The 16,792-nt window shown below is 28.7% G+C and overlaps 1 pseudogene; it reads right to left on the bottom strand.

Annotated features, from left to right (window-relative positions):
- Positions 1–2,179: 2,179 nt before the first annotated feature.
- Positions 2,180–16,255, bottom strand: LOC114120601 (uncharacterized; annotated as a pseudogene).
- Between the last annotated feature and the right edge of the window lie 537 nt (positions 16,256–16,792).

Genomic DNA, 16,792 nt, shown 5'->3' with positions numbered 1-16,792 from the left:
AAAGATCAATCACCCATATTTAAAAAAATGTTAACACAATTTTATTAAACTACTATATTTAATTTATAATTGGACCAATCGGAGTATGGTGCTGCTGCTGCTGCAATGTTGCAGATGTTGCTGATGCTAATATATACTATTATACTGCAGAAGCTACGTCATCGAGCGTAATGACAAATTTACAGGAATAGTCAGCTCTCGTCGGTTTTTTTACCAACTATAATATTATTATATTATGTACAAATATGGCTATGATTTTATAAACCATCAAGTGAATCCCTACCACTCAACAAAAACTAGTCTTTGTGGTACACAAAATATTATATACGTAATAATATAAGCTTCGATTATTTGCTAGTTAATCCTTATAACACAATTAATATCGATTAAAAACGAATTACTGATAGTATCATAAATAAAAATTTAAAAATCAATCAACATTCAGAACATTATCTTTGTTTCTTTAATTAGCAGTGTGGAACTCTTTGATAGATATTTATCTATTTACAGATGAATTTATTCAATACATAATATTATAATATATATATTATACATAGGTTTTGCTGTTTTTTTCGACTTGTAAATAGCATATTGTAGCATACAGTGTGTAGGAGTTTTTCATTATAGGTATGAGTTGGATCATCCTCGCGTCACAATCCTGCATGTGTTATAAATTCTAGCAACGACTTACAATGAAAATCTTCGGACACCTACACAGTTAACTGACTTGCAGAAACGTACAACTATGTATTAGTTATGTACAGGGTATTTTGTGTAAGTTATACGTTTTTTTATAATTGATTAAATAACACAATAACGTTCGCACCACCCACATATGAATTATAATAGTTTTAAGTTCTATACATAATGTCATATAATAATACATTATTGCATCGTGCATGTATATTGTATATGCCATGCGCACAATACGAGTTTAATAATAATATATGCAGCAATATACGTGAACTTTTTTCTAAGGCCATTTATACTATGCATTTTCATACTTTTATACGACCACCATAATACTGCCAGTATTATACCTCTGTTTTACTATCTTTTTAAAATGAATAAAGCAAAAATCTGCATAAAATGAAATTTTTTGGTCAAAACAGATGTGTTTTTGCATATAACAAATTAAAAATATTCTATAAAACAGAATGCTTCACAAATGTATAATATGGTATTTTTCATTTAATAAGACTGTTATTTCTTCATTAAATCTAGTCTATTAACATTTACTCGAAAATCTTTAAATACAATACACGTCTTCTCTAACTTGAAAAGAGTCATGTCACTTTGAAATAATATCTTTGATAAAAAGGACGTAAATTTTGTTATTTTAGTATTTATTTTTAGTTTTTTTAAGTAGGTATATAGTTTTTATTTATTTATAAATTCGACTTAGTATTAAAAATTAGTTCACTCAAAAAATTATTGTTGAATGAAAAATGTTAACTATCAAATTTTTTAAACTTTCTCATTAAAAATATATCAAAAACTGTAAGTTATTAAGAAAGCAAAAATATAAATAATTAAGAACAAAATAATAAGTCATATTTTTTTTAGTTTGTATATTTTAATCTGTATAAAAGATTACAAGTAATTTGTATAATCAATTTGTATTTTTATGTTTGAATTAATTCAATTAAATATATTAAACTCAAATTTAATTTAAGATAAATCTGCTTAAATTAAAAATATTTTTGGTCATATGAATCTATTTTTATAAGATTTTAACGTATGTGTGAATGTCCAGACACATATCAATTTTTGGTAAATTATTTGTAAGTACTGCATAGATTTATCATATATTAATTTATATATATATTGGAAATAAAATAGAAAAACAAATACTATTTATTAATTTAAGTACCTAGTAATTGTGTACACCTGCCATCATAATACGTCTAGTGAAGCACATAATAAATTATAATTGTGTGTAAATATTTTTTTTATTATTTATACCAAAAAATGTTTACTGCATTGACCATAAGTCATTAATTACAGTAAATTTACATTTATTTTTATCGTTCATCACGATTATTAAACGTATTAGAATTATTATTGGAATTGGTTGTATATCGATTTTGAAATACAATTAGTTCATAATATGATTTATTAAATTATAATAATTTAATTTAATTTTCGATGTGAAAGCTGAAATAAAATAAGCGTTAAATGGTTTTGGAGAAACTTTTATTTAAAAAAACGAAATATAGGGGAAATCGACATAAAATCAAAGTGTAGTACTAACGCCTATAAATTTCTATAGCTATATTACATAAACCTGGAATGACAGTAAATGATTTCGTGTGCGATTCGACGTCGGTGCATATTGTACATCATTACGACATTATACGATCAACACAACAATACAATTGAACATTTTAATAAAAGGGGCTGCGTCTATATAGGTATTTGCAAAAATGTATTATTCAATAAATGTGTACGTGGATCTCTCTGGTGAACGGACGCGGACGAAGTTTGTAAGTTTAAATAAGTGTTATAAATTATGGTCGTCGCGACTACTGAATAGTTTTTCCAGTGTCGGTGGCCGGAAAACGAGCTAGTCTGTCATCGAAAAATCGCACAGTGCCCATTTTACGTTGTCTCCTCTTCACCCACCTATTGCCACCACTAACAATATTTTTTGATGGCAGTGGCGAATCATCGTTATCCAGCAGTACCACGAACGCGTCCGTCCGATCGACCTTCTTTGCATCACCACTAGTTGTGCAGTCCACTACTTCCAGACGGAACGCCGGTCTTTTTACGATGCGTCTGGGACGTCTAAAAAACAAATCGTCAAAGTTAGGTCAAACAACATTAATAATTATTATTATAGTTCTATATATTTTATTCAATTAATTTTCGTCCAACCAGGCAATTTTTTTTAATAGTAATAACAATATAATACGCTTATAACAAAATCGTATAGTGACAATGTTATAGCACATCGTCCAAATCTAAAACGAACACGTAAACGATAAATTATAATTGGCATCAAATAATAAAATAGTTTTTATTTTGTGGTCAAACAAATGGAATCGGTCGATGATGTTATCCACTAAACGCGAATTGAATTCGAAATAAGTACACTTTTTGTAGGTTAGGTGCACATTCAAAAAGATCATTTCTTTGTGGTTATAAAACCGTGTTCGAGCTTATTATCACAGGCCTTGTATTCCATTCTATTTATATACACTATACATCATAAATTTATAACGATATAATATATAAAACCGTCTATATATATATAGGTTTATTGATTCCGATTCCGTAACGAGAATGTTGCATGATTTTTCGATTCGTAAAAAGGGAAATTCGGTGGACAATCGTTAATTATTGAATGTGTACCTTGCTATGTACTCGACCCGTTTTAAAACGTTGTACATTCCATTCCAAATGTCGGGTCACCAACATTAGTCAGCAGCAGGTGGTTATATGCAAAAGATATTAATGTCATAGTGAATATAACACATATTTCACCGGTGTATGACGTGTCAAACGCTAAAACTCGTGTTGGACGTTGTCAAAGTTATTTTCGTCATACGTATATTGGGTTCGGTATGAGTTGAGAGTACTTGTCAATTTGTTACACTTAATCAATTTCAACCTAACGCTTAACGCGAATATTTCGCGTTCAGAAAACGGGATGGAATTTATCACCGATAAAGTAATTACAAAGCTGCCATCGTGTTCGATGTGAGATGGCGTGAGACAAAGCACGTATCAACTTTTCTCTGCGTTGTAAACAAATTGAACCAAAAAGATTAGCTTGAACAAATAATCTAACACAAAAGTAAACGGCACATAAATAATATCATAACATTAATAGGTACGTAATTTTATACGACGGAGCTTTGTATATACAATTTTAATACAAATAACACTGCAGGTAAAAAAATTACCTAAGTTATAACTTTAAAATAGAAAATATTCTACACAATATCACTATTCACATTGATTGCTGACAATATAAAAATAAAGTTTAATATTTGGCTATTTTACCAGACTATTTAGAGAAAGACAAAAACGGAATTTTGAGAATCTTAAATTGAAAACAGAAGGAACCTTATTTTTATCAACGATTTATTCGATTGTTTAAAAAAATTGATACCGCCCGGGGACTATAATCTCAATGAAATGTAATGACGTCTGAAGATCGATGCACAACGATTCTCTAACATGTTTCATCATAAAATTTATAAAAAAAAATCACTAAATTTTTCATATAAATTTAATATCTATCTATTAGTTTATATTTTTTAGATTAGATCATTTTTTTAGCAATTTAAATCCATTTTATAGTTTTTTTTTTTATATACTTTTTACAACATACATTTTTTTATAGCGCAATAAAATGACGCATACTTCTTTTATTTGTCATTTGCACTAATACAAAAAATGTATATAATACAGGTAGTATAAAATGTTTGGTATAATTATAATAACCCACTTTTTGAGTTTTTCTTTAGTATGTGTAACTTCAGTGAACGCCATACCTGCAAGTGTTGTACGTCTTAAAACTTACAAGTGTATATAACATAGTAAATTTACGTTCAACAAATCACATTTAGCTCCATTAGTTTAAAAATTTTTAATTAGACTGATTTGACTTATTTTGATACTTGCTGGTAAAAATATTGTCTGTGTACATATGTTGATTTTTTACTATAGCTCAATTTTTTAGCAAGTTTTGCGTATGTAATATAAAGTAAATTTAAAATTCTCATAATTCACTTAAAAACTGAATAATCGTAAAAAAACAACACACGTAGGTACACAGATAATATTGTAACCATCAACTTTCACAATAGGTCGATCCACTCTAACTTTTGAGCTAACTATAGCTAAATGTGATTTTTGAGCGCAAATTTGCAATGTTACGCACTTGTAAGTCAGAAATAACACATACGGGTATGGTGTCCTTTTAAGATAATTGACTTTAGAAATTTTAGTAATACGTAAAAATTATTACAGCTAACATAATCCGTGACCATGCTTACAGACATTAGCTAGTGTATGAGGCATTTTAAAAGTATATTTTTCTGCGTACACACATCCAAACACAACAAACAACTAGTAAACCTATCTATTATAGTTTCATGCATGCATAACGTAATATTATAAATTTATAACGTTATCAAATGATAACATTTTTTTTTCGTAAGTGTAGAACACTGCTTTTTCATCAATATTATTATATTTTTTCCCGGCGTTCCTTTCACGTATATTACAATAATTCAACGACGAATTCATTTAATTTTAAAATTTGTGCATTCTAGTTTCTTTAAACTATTTTTAAAATTCCGTGCTTTTTTCAAACTAGTTTTGTTCTCATTTTCAACTGTACACAAACGAGATACGATAGTAAAATTTGGACTCCATGATAGTGTTATGTGGAATTTATAATATTAACTTTCTATTTCTACTATTTCCCTTTACTTTTTAGATCTATTTTTAATACTACCCCATTTATCTAATAAACTATTATTACAATTTTTGCATTGATAATATTATTTTTCATGCAATCGACACTTTTTACATTACGATATTTCAATTTAAAACAATCTAGAATTTATTCGCATCGAAAAAATGAAATTGAAAAAAATATTTAGTTACATTTTTCTTTCAATATTTTAAACATTTAGTATTTGGTATGTTTCAATGTAAACGTCATGTTATCGAAAACTGTTGAAATAAAAATATGTAATATTATTATTTTGTTATTAAAATCAGTAATCTACTCTGTTACTACAACAATATACTACAAATAAACTCTTGGTATATTTTAATAAATAACATTTTTTCTTTTATTTATTATTGTTATGAACAAAACACCATCGAGCTTTTAAAACTTTCAAAACATAAAAACATTAAATATTATTTTTATATTTGATTTGGCGTACATTTTGTGTTATGGTTGAAAGAAAATTGTTATTGGTTGAACAAATTTATTTTTTATAAATTTCATTAAATATTAAGTTGTTTATAAGACTATTAGAAAAAAAATCTTTAATAATATTTACATTTAGAATTTATTTCAAGAATTTTTGTTTACTTCTGAATCATCTACATATTATATTATTTTATTATGAACTTTGGATAACCCTCTAATTCTCAATGTATTCAAGCTATCGAATATGAAGAATAATTACAACTTTGAAATTAATTTTCTTACAAATTGCTTATTGTTTATTATTTTTATGACGTTTACAAAACAATTCAAAATAAATCTTATTAATTATTATGAGTGAACTATTTCAGATTCTGAACGAAGTGATGATTTCATATTTAAAGCTACAATGTTATAGTAATTCTATACAAATTATATTTATGTACCAGTTGTATTTTTTCACGAAGATATGTATAGTCAGAAATACAAATAAAATCAAATAGTTAAATTATTATTTAGAAAGTGGTAATCTATGATAATTTTAAAAAACTATATGGTAATTTATATTACTTAATCTATCAACATTTTATATTTTGTGTACATTATGTCTAAGTATAATAAGTACTAAATTAAGTATTTCATATATTTTATAATTTTTAAATTTATTTTTATGACCCATTACCCTTAGAATAGAATATTATAATAACTTAAAAACTATACTTGTTTGAATTTTAATCTAGATACGAGTACATTAACATCTTAAAAAAAATCATCTTCTTTATAATTTACAGAAAATACACTAAATTGGTTTTCATTTGAAATAAAAATACGTCCTTAAACTTAAATGGTTTAATCAGTATTTAAAAATGTGGTCCTTAATTATACTTAAAAATTCCAAAAATTAAAATTTATTTGCATTCATTAATAGAGGAAGTTATAAGCATTGCACATTTTTGGTAAACAACCCTTGATATATAGATAAGTGATAGTTGGTATTTATTTATTTTTTTTTTTTTTTGCTTAACTTTTTATTCCTGAATTATTGTACATTAGTATTATAAAAAACCACAAACTAAATCCGTATATACAAATTATAGCAAAGCGTTTTTGGCCTTTGAACGTATTAAAACATTTATTTCATAAAGCGCAGCACACAAGCCATTAACTTACACATAACATCTAGCTGAAAACTATAGACTAGTTCAAAAAATACGACGTATGTCGTCGAGTGTGCGAGTCATAATGTTTGCACATACACCTTCTTATGTGTATTTCAGTCCCACCGTATAGAACTTCCCCACACAAAGCTTAAGCGTTCAGCTATATTATTGTCAAGTCAAGCAGTCACACAACATCATCTGCACACAACTATAAAATATACGTCGAATTTACTCAGTTCGGGGCTGTCCACCGGCGACGGCGATGAACCGCGCAGGCCGAAGCAACATGCCGCTGTCCCGGGTCAGAACCATTTCTTTCATACCCTCATCGAACGGCTGCTGTCTTGTGGTTGGACTACTTGAATTCTTCGGCGCGATCCCTTCGTTCTGGTCTTTGCGGTCCAAATATAGGAGATATATTATCATATAATACGTACCACACATCAGACATAATATAACAATTAAATCGTTTGGCCGATCGAAGCTTGAAAGTAGCGGAAATTGGGTAAAACGGGAAAATGGGTATTAAAAGATTCCTCGGGTCGAAAACAATAATAATAATAAAAAAAAAAATGTAATTTATACGCTAAATTCCGTCACGAACGGCTTTCCCTATATTCAAACACCCTTTATTTTATCGTTTTCGTCGTAAACCTAATAACCCGAATTCATCGTGTCCCATACTACGCGTGCCAACACATTATCGAAACTCTGTCGAAAACACGCGTATAACATTATCACATATCGATGTTAAAACGGTACGGTCCTCTACGGACTTGCCGTTTTTGATAGAAAAGAAACAAGAAAAAAGCATCTTTATAGGCAATAAAATACACTATAATATTAATATGTATATTATAATAATAATATATAGGTCGAATTCACGGCACAAACATGTTTTATTACAATTATATAGTATTGCCAATGCACGACTGCATAGTCACTGTATATGACCTACTCGGCACGTGATTGTCGTTAGACAGATTACAAGTACCGCGATAGCCACTGCACTTAAGTATGCTTGGTTAAGTTAAATTCAAAGGTTAGAAAAAAAGTTACGACCGTTGATGTACATTGTACAACAAATAATATAAGTGGATTTCCTCGATAGTGTGCACGCGCGCTTCGCGATATTATGGAAACAAACTTATTATTATTATTATTATTATTGTAGTATTGGGAATTCAGAACATCCAAACGGTCGGTCGAAGATCGATATTTTTATGCTTTTATCACGCGCAAGACCAATAAAATATCAAGTGCCACTGCTATCATGGTCGTCGGACGAAAGGGTCGAGTACCTACCTATCTACGCGTATGGGTAATATATGAATTTGCTTTTGAAATTTTCCGGAAGTATCACATGTCGTGATAAAACATTTTTTGTGTTTGACACGAGCACCCGTATCGGGAATATGGGTATCAACATCGAGAGAGTGTTTGTTATATTTATGCACGTCGGTGTATGTGAACACGAGCTCATCTTATCGGGCACAATCGTCTTTAAAATCGGAAAGGAAAAAAAATAATTTTCGGTGAAACTCGATTCATACACCCGAATACAGTTAAGTTTTATTAAAAAACGGGTGTTCGCTTGTAAATATTCTTTGATGCGTTTTTCACGGTCTTCTCCTCGGAAATTACAATGCGGACATTCAAAAAAAAAAAAAACGACCTCTAGGTAGTCTGATCTATATAAATTACAGTACAGTGGACGGGTTCGATTTTTAACGCATGGAGAGGTGCAAATACTTTTTAGGTACTCGGGAAAAAAACATGTTTCTAAGGGGAAAAACATATAAGCACACTGTACCGTCATAAACCAGCTATACAGCCATAACTGAATCTATGACTTGTTCACCCCAATATGCTTCAGACATGAGTCTAACTAACCTTTTACCATATTGATATCACACTCCTACTCTCATCGCTTACGATCACAATAATTATAATATATCAATGTAAATAATTATAAAAACTGATATAGAAAATTTTTATAAATAATCATACCACTTTTCACGATTAATTCTAATATTTGACCACCCATTAATAATATATAATATAATTCTCCATCACTGTGGGAACAGATCGATAGAAAGAGAGAAATCAAATTGCTCGAAAAAATGTTTTGATTCAATCTGTGGAATCAAAGTTATACTCAGATAAATGATAATCATAATAATAAATTTAATAATATTTTTAATATTTTCAAACGATGATGGTGTGAATAGGTACAACAAAGTCGACCTACATAATGAGTGTTTGCTCTCAACATCGCCTTGTACACAATAGTATACGATAATTTAAACGTAAATTAACTGACAGTTATTCATGGTACACCCTATAGATATATACATACTTATAAATATGATTAATAATACTATATTACCTATGTTTGTTGTGACGATTGTGCATGGTGATAATATTAAGTCTTAACCTATACAATATTATTATTGAACGCATTACCTTGGTCGGTGACGTCCGGATGCGGGGTAACCGGATACTTGCGATAGTTGGCCATTTGCTCGGTCTCGCCGTCCATGGCCCCTTCGTCCATCCTCAGTCCAGTGCTCGGTCGCAGGTTGTCCGCCCGCCGACCTTCCGGATGTGGCACATACTGGTCGTGCTGTTCGGATCGAGCGCCGACACCTTCCGGTGCAGGGTCGTCTGCGCACACGAACGGCCCAATGTGACTTCCTGCCGGGCGGCTACATTCCGTTCCCTGGGACCGTTTTGATACCGTTCGGCGTACTCGGCACTGAACTCGGCCTCACCCTCCACCTGCAGCTCGTCTTTGGGTACAGCCGCGTGCCGCCTGTTGACGCTCATTTCCTCGGCCGTCCGGTACGGTGGTTCGAAATGACACCTGCGACGTCACACACGAAAAAATCTCATTTTTCTCTATTTTTTATCGTAACGATCCGTATTATTAAAAACATGCAGAATACAATATTCTAAAACAAGTTTTTGTATAAATATCGAATATCGAACAATTAATTGTTTTCTATTTGTGTATATTTTAAAGTCAGGAGAACTTAAATTTTGAAACAGTAAATTGAAGTTAGTATAAACTTTAAATGCTTATTAATTGGAAAATAAACAATATTACCTAAGTTCAATGTCATTGTTTTTTTACCAAAAGAAAAATTAACCTAATCTATTTTTTTTTTTTTTTAATGTATACAGCAGTATACTTGTTAAATAGTTTGAATCTCTAATAAATAATTATACCTTATAACTTATAAGTGTTGTGCGAACGGTTATAACAACTTCGATGGAATGGACCAAAATATTAAATTATTCAGGTAAAATCATCAATATTTAATGAACACGTTTATTATATATTATAATATAATATATGATCCACTCTTTAATATCTATGTTAACAACAAACTAGTAATCCATTGATAACCTAACCTATAACCTAATCAAATATTAAGTACGTTAAAATACTACTGCATGGACTTGCCTGTATTCAGTGTCGAATGACGGGCTGGCCGATAAACTGATCGGAGGCTGTGGTGGCGGGGCGACGACTCCGTCAGATCCGGTCCCAAACTCCTTCCTCCGATACTTGTGCAACTGATCGACAGTCACTATCGGCTTGTGACTGTACCAGTGCTGTAGACGACCCGAAGACAGCTGACGATGCACGGACGCCGGTCGATCTTGCTGCAATTGCCTCCTGTTCTTGCCACCTTTCCGATACCTAAATATTATATGTATTATACATATAATATGTGTACAATGGGTTAAATGACATAAAATAGTAATGTTTATGGTTTGTAATTTTATTAAGCGCTTAAAAATGCAAATTTACAATATTATAATTTTATATTATGAAAAATCATAAAAAATTTTATACGACACTTATAAATAGAAATTACCTAATATTAAAATCACAAAATAAAAAACCCTGTAAATGTAATACATAATCTCATGTAATATAACACAAATTTCGTGACGAAATTACCGATTTTACGGAATAATTTTAGAATATATTAAACTTCGATAATTTATTTATCCCACTAACTGACATGGTTTAATCGACTAAGATTAAGTTAATATAAAGTTGTTCTGAAAATATCAAATGCGTTTATGGATAATTAAGTTTTCTTGGAATATGAATATTTTAAAATAAAACAATGGCGTTAAAAAATAATATTTTAAGGGTAATACAATTTAAAAATAGTATTCGTTTTATCTCTAGAATGTCAGACATATTTCAAAACTATTTTGTTATATTTCATATTCCAAAAAATGTTTGCAAAATATAACGACATCCTAATCCTAGCATTGTGTTATACATATTTGTATACATATAACTTAAAAGTTTTTGACATTTAGTTGTAGTTCATATTTCAATTTGATTTTATAATTCTTTATATTTTTATTATTTTATTTTATTTTATTTAGTTATTTATTTAGTATTAAGCGGGCAAGGCCCTGTTACAATACGATAATTACAATATAAGTATAATATATTATATTATCGTATTTTAATACCTATGATATTGTAATAAATCGTCACTAAAAAAAATTGCATTGTTTAAAATTACTATTCTTGAATTAATAATAATGTAAAACTCGGTAACTGTGAAGTGGTATTTTGATTAGTCGTACTTTAAAACTTCAAAAGCCAATTTCGATTGCCGACGTGATGGATTCACGACGGCGCATTTACTGTGTTTTGTGCTCTTGACAAGAACTAGTACCATAATAATAATATCGTGATTTACAACAAACACCTAGTACACAAAGTAATGGCAATATCATTATTGAAATCGTTACTCATTATAAGGTTTCGATGACGATGTCATTCTTTCAGAATATAACCGAAGAATACAATCGGAATATTTTGATTATCGACAACATTGTGGTATCTTGTAGTTTAAGTGTACTTTTGAATGATTTTGTTATGGAAATTGACAAAACTTTGAATTCCTATTTAAATTTCTTTGGCTATTGCTACATTTGACTTATCTAAGAAATAAAGCTTTTAACTTTCGTTGTAAATTAATTTATCAAATAAAAATAAAAAAAACACTTGAGAAAATTAAAAACTAAAAAAAGTTATCCCATTAAACTCGCAGTAAGTTATATATAGAAGGGAAATTATTTTAAACTATTATCATTATAACGAGTAGATAATTCTTATAGGCTACCAGGCGTATAGTGCAAGAATAATCCATACTTATCAATCGAATTAGTCTGCGAGAATGAAGAGTATATTGAATAAAAAAGCAATAAAACAAAATGTTCTCGTTGTTTGAGTAATTTATTGCGGTGTATCGTGCCATGTTTGACTAGCAACATAGGTACATAAATATCGTATGTTTTAAATATTTACTTTAATTATATTTACAATACTTTCGCAGAATAAACTGAATGGAAAATTTAAACAAAAGCATACGTGTTTTCGTAGTGTTATTATTTAAAATGACAATAACAAATGTGGGTAATAGAAAACAATTTTGGTGCGATAAGCATTTGTTTAAATTCTTAAAATGTAAACTTTACATAGTTGAGTTCTTGTTGTTAACTCAAAAGAATAAAAGTTTAGGTTTGGTTAAATTTGTTACGCATATACTAGTATATATTTTATAGTATTGGTATTATGTTTTCAAAAGATCCAAAATATTATACATCGAAAACATCGTTTAATAAATTTACTGAATATATAACAATAATTATCCGATAACTTAACAGTAAATTATATATAATAATTTACAATCTAGTACCTGCTCCTAAAAATGTTAATACCTAATGTAAATAATTTTTCCGGTTGAAAATCGTAAAATGCTTTCATATATAACGAGTGTATAATAATATGTACGTACTAATGTATCGTGCAAATGACACACAATTATTATGAGAAATCGTGTCGGCCTTGAGTATTTTGGTTCATAAAATATTACATTTTAATAACTTGTGATCCCGAAAAATACTGATAAGTTTTCCTGAATATAGTGAAAAATATGAACGAAGTTTCACAAACTAATTTAATCAAAACTGGCGACAGCAGTAACGTGTGGTTTACTATATAAGTTGTAATGATATTTTATTAATTCTACTCGTGCATGAAAAGTTTGTCGGTAAAAAAATATTATCAATTGTTATTTTAAAATATGTTCTAAATACAAATTAATATAACAGCTATAGATACTCACTCTTTGCCATACGAATGCTAAAAAGCGAATAAACGTCAGCGAAAACGCATGTTAAGTATTTATGTACGAAAATGTTTGCAAAGAAAAATTACCACCCAATCGTATCAAAGAACGATATTACAATCGCAAATAATTGTAAAAAAAAACCATAAATTATTACATACTTTCAAGTTTTTACCCCTTTGCAATGACTTCTTAATGATTACTGTACGATGCATTTACCTTGAACTCGAATGATATATAATAATAAATCATAATAAAACATTGATGTGTTTTACAATCAAATACATTCACCTGTTTTTTTTTAAAAATAAAATGCTCACCGAAATTCTTATTTTAAAAATTTAAAGGATATAACAATATAATATATCATTGTATTGAATTAAATTCATATTTTAAAATTTTTATTTGTTAAAAGATTTTACTCTTGTTTCCCAACAAACGAAATTATATCGCATCCATAAGAATTTACGCTTGAAAGACCATACTTAATAAGATAGTTATTATTTTATAATATATATATATATATTATCGACGTATAATATTAAGTACATTGTATAATATATAAAAATGTCCAACAATAAACGATATAACATATATTTACACAGTTACCAACTTTTCATTAATTTTGATCAGCTAATCGAATGAAACGATAATGAATTTAATGTTTGTTTGCAATAAATTGTAATAATAAATTAATGAAATAAACCATTTTTTCGCGGTATTAAACTTATGTACACGGACACATTTTCTTATTGATACTTATTTTAAATATATTCATATATAATATATTCTCTTAAAAACGAAATTATTACCTACACGCTAACATTTTGTGTCCGTTTAGAAAATGGAGGAAGAAAACTATTTCCAAAAATAAGGGACAATGTGTGAATACAATATAATATACTCGTAATTAACAAAAAGTATAAAAAGTATAAAATATAATACGTGGTTAAAATATTTCTGAGAAAAAGAAATAATTTTTCCACAATATATGTTTAGTCACTATATAATATAACAAACATACACAATAATACAATGTACGTATATATACCTAACCTATACGAGTATAATATATATCTACTACAAATATACGCGTATCAATGTCATCGGGTTGAGTGACTTTTACAATAAAAGACAAAAGCCCAGAAGGCACACATTCCCATATTTCTAACGCGTATAAATGATGTCACGTCTTTACTTTATCATATTTTATTATCGCGAATACAATACGAACGATACCAGATACCTAACTGTTTCTGTAAAATTGTTTTCACTATCATCTTATACTCACGTTAATACAATAAAGTATACGAATACTGCGTACATACAATAATAATAATAATAATATAAACAAAAAGAGTACACAATATAAAAGAGTGTAGCGTATATTACACGGTCATAAAATTGTAATAATATTTTCAATATATTTAAATATTTCCAGTGTCATTGTTTTTTAATACCCATGCGCAATATTTTTTTTTCCTTTGAATGCTTGAAATTTTTTAAAATTATTCATTTCTAACTCGTGTTATGACCACTTACGATGTAGGTAAAATAATATTTTCATTTAAAATTCATAAAATTGACCGATATGTTACCGCTTTGACCGAATAGAATATTATTATATTATGTATAGTTCATTGTGTTTTTAAGAAGAAGATTGTTTAGAAATTTCAGTAATTTAAATAAATGTATTCTTAGCTCAGAATTATTTTTCTAACTTGATGACTTATCAATGTTTATAAACTTGATAATAAATTACTATCTATCCTCTGTAATATGACGTAAGTGAAGCGAAACAAGTTCCCCACATATTTGCAATTTCAGTGAAATTTGTCATGATTTAACATACCTAATATTTACTTTTTGTACATAATTATTTTATTGTTATAATAGACTATATATCTATATTCTATGCACTAGTAACATTTTAAGGAAGTATACAAATAAATAAATAAAAAACGTATTTTTATAAGACAAATAACGCAATTAAACTTCACTCTATTTGCTATTAATATACGTGGAACTCTTAAGTGTTTATCAACTGCAAGCACTATTTTCATTTAAACAATTAAAAAGCGCTTTTACAAACTGAGAAGTAAATGTCAATATTTCTTTATGAGTAGGTAAATGTGTGGAGTGCATCAAAACCAAACTCGTGTAAATAACAAAATAAAAAACAACAACAAAAAACCGATGAAGTGCGTATATGCTATAGAATCGCAGAAAATCATAGGTTCCTACACCCCAAATATACATGTGCAATAAACACGTCAAGTTTATTTTGAGTTCTATCAATATAAATATGAGTTACAATAATATTTTCCAAACCACTGAATACGTCGTCGTTTCTGTATAATAAGTTTTTTTTATTATAACGTGCACCGTCGATGTCAATCGGATAGCTGTATACCTAGTAAGTTATCAGTGCTAAAATAATATGGTATACCTAAAAACTAGATCAATATATATATATATATATTATAACAACATTGATACGAGGAAACATTGAAACAACTGCAATAACGGTTTTTTTTTCAAACTTGGAAATAATCGTATCATCGATGTAACGATATAAGTTCCCACTACCCGAAGTTTATGAAAGAGTATAATGTGTACCTAGCTTATTTTCTCTTTGATATCAAAAAATTAAAATTTTAATTAAGCTAAAACAGTTAAAAGATATAGTATATTATCCTATCGTCTCACCTGGACATTGTGGAACTGACGGTCGTCTGATAGTGCTGACGTGCAAGTACTAAAACAGTTCTTTTCCCACGTAAATACTTATTGTGCGGTTATCGTTTTAGTTTGAAGGTCGTCCGTTGTTTCAAGACTGCACCCTAAAATAGGTTACGGGGTCGATTTGTATCTACCAGCTATGAAGTTTTGTAGACACGCATAATGTCTACGACAAAACGTGAAAATGGCAATGTAACGCGAGGCTCACTCGAGAATAATTAATTTTACGGAAACATTGTACAGACATTATTACAATTAAACATAATTTAAACATTTGAACTTTTAAGTGATCGATAAACGGTTAAAATGTTAAAATACACTTTTGGACCTACACTTCAATTGCAAAGTACTCTTGGACATTGTTCTACAGACAATGATGACAGCCACATTATCACTTCTAAGATATAATCATTAACAATTACATAATATATAATATATATAATGTATATTATATAATCGTCACAAGTATTAATGATAGTCGACAAACTAAAATGTCCACTTTATATAATTATTGTTGTTACAATAGTAATCATGTATTTTAAGATAAATTTAACTTTACAATTACTACAACTAATTAGTTAAAAATATATATTTAATTTTTTAATTTAAACCAAAAAAATATTTAACAAACTTATTTCCATTTCTTATTGTTAAATATCGTATATTTGAATGAAATCTTAGTGATAAGACATTAAATATAACTGTATAAATAAATTTATCTCATATTTGCAGGACATTCTTAAGTAAATTTTTAATACACTTTATTTTGTATACAAAAAAATATACCTACATCAATTTGAAGAAGTACAATTATTGTT

The sequence above is a fragment of the Aphis gossypii genome, chromosome 3 (genome assembly GCF_020184175.1).
Source record: "Aphis gossypii isolate Hap1 chromosome 3, ASM2018417v2, whole genome shotgun sequence".
NCBI lineage: Eukaryota > Metazoa > Arthropoda > Insecta > Hemiptera > Aphididae > Aphis > Aphis gossypii.
The sequence above is the reverse complement of the archived record's forward strand: the minus strand, read 5'-3'. Positions and strand labels throughout refer to the sequence as shown.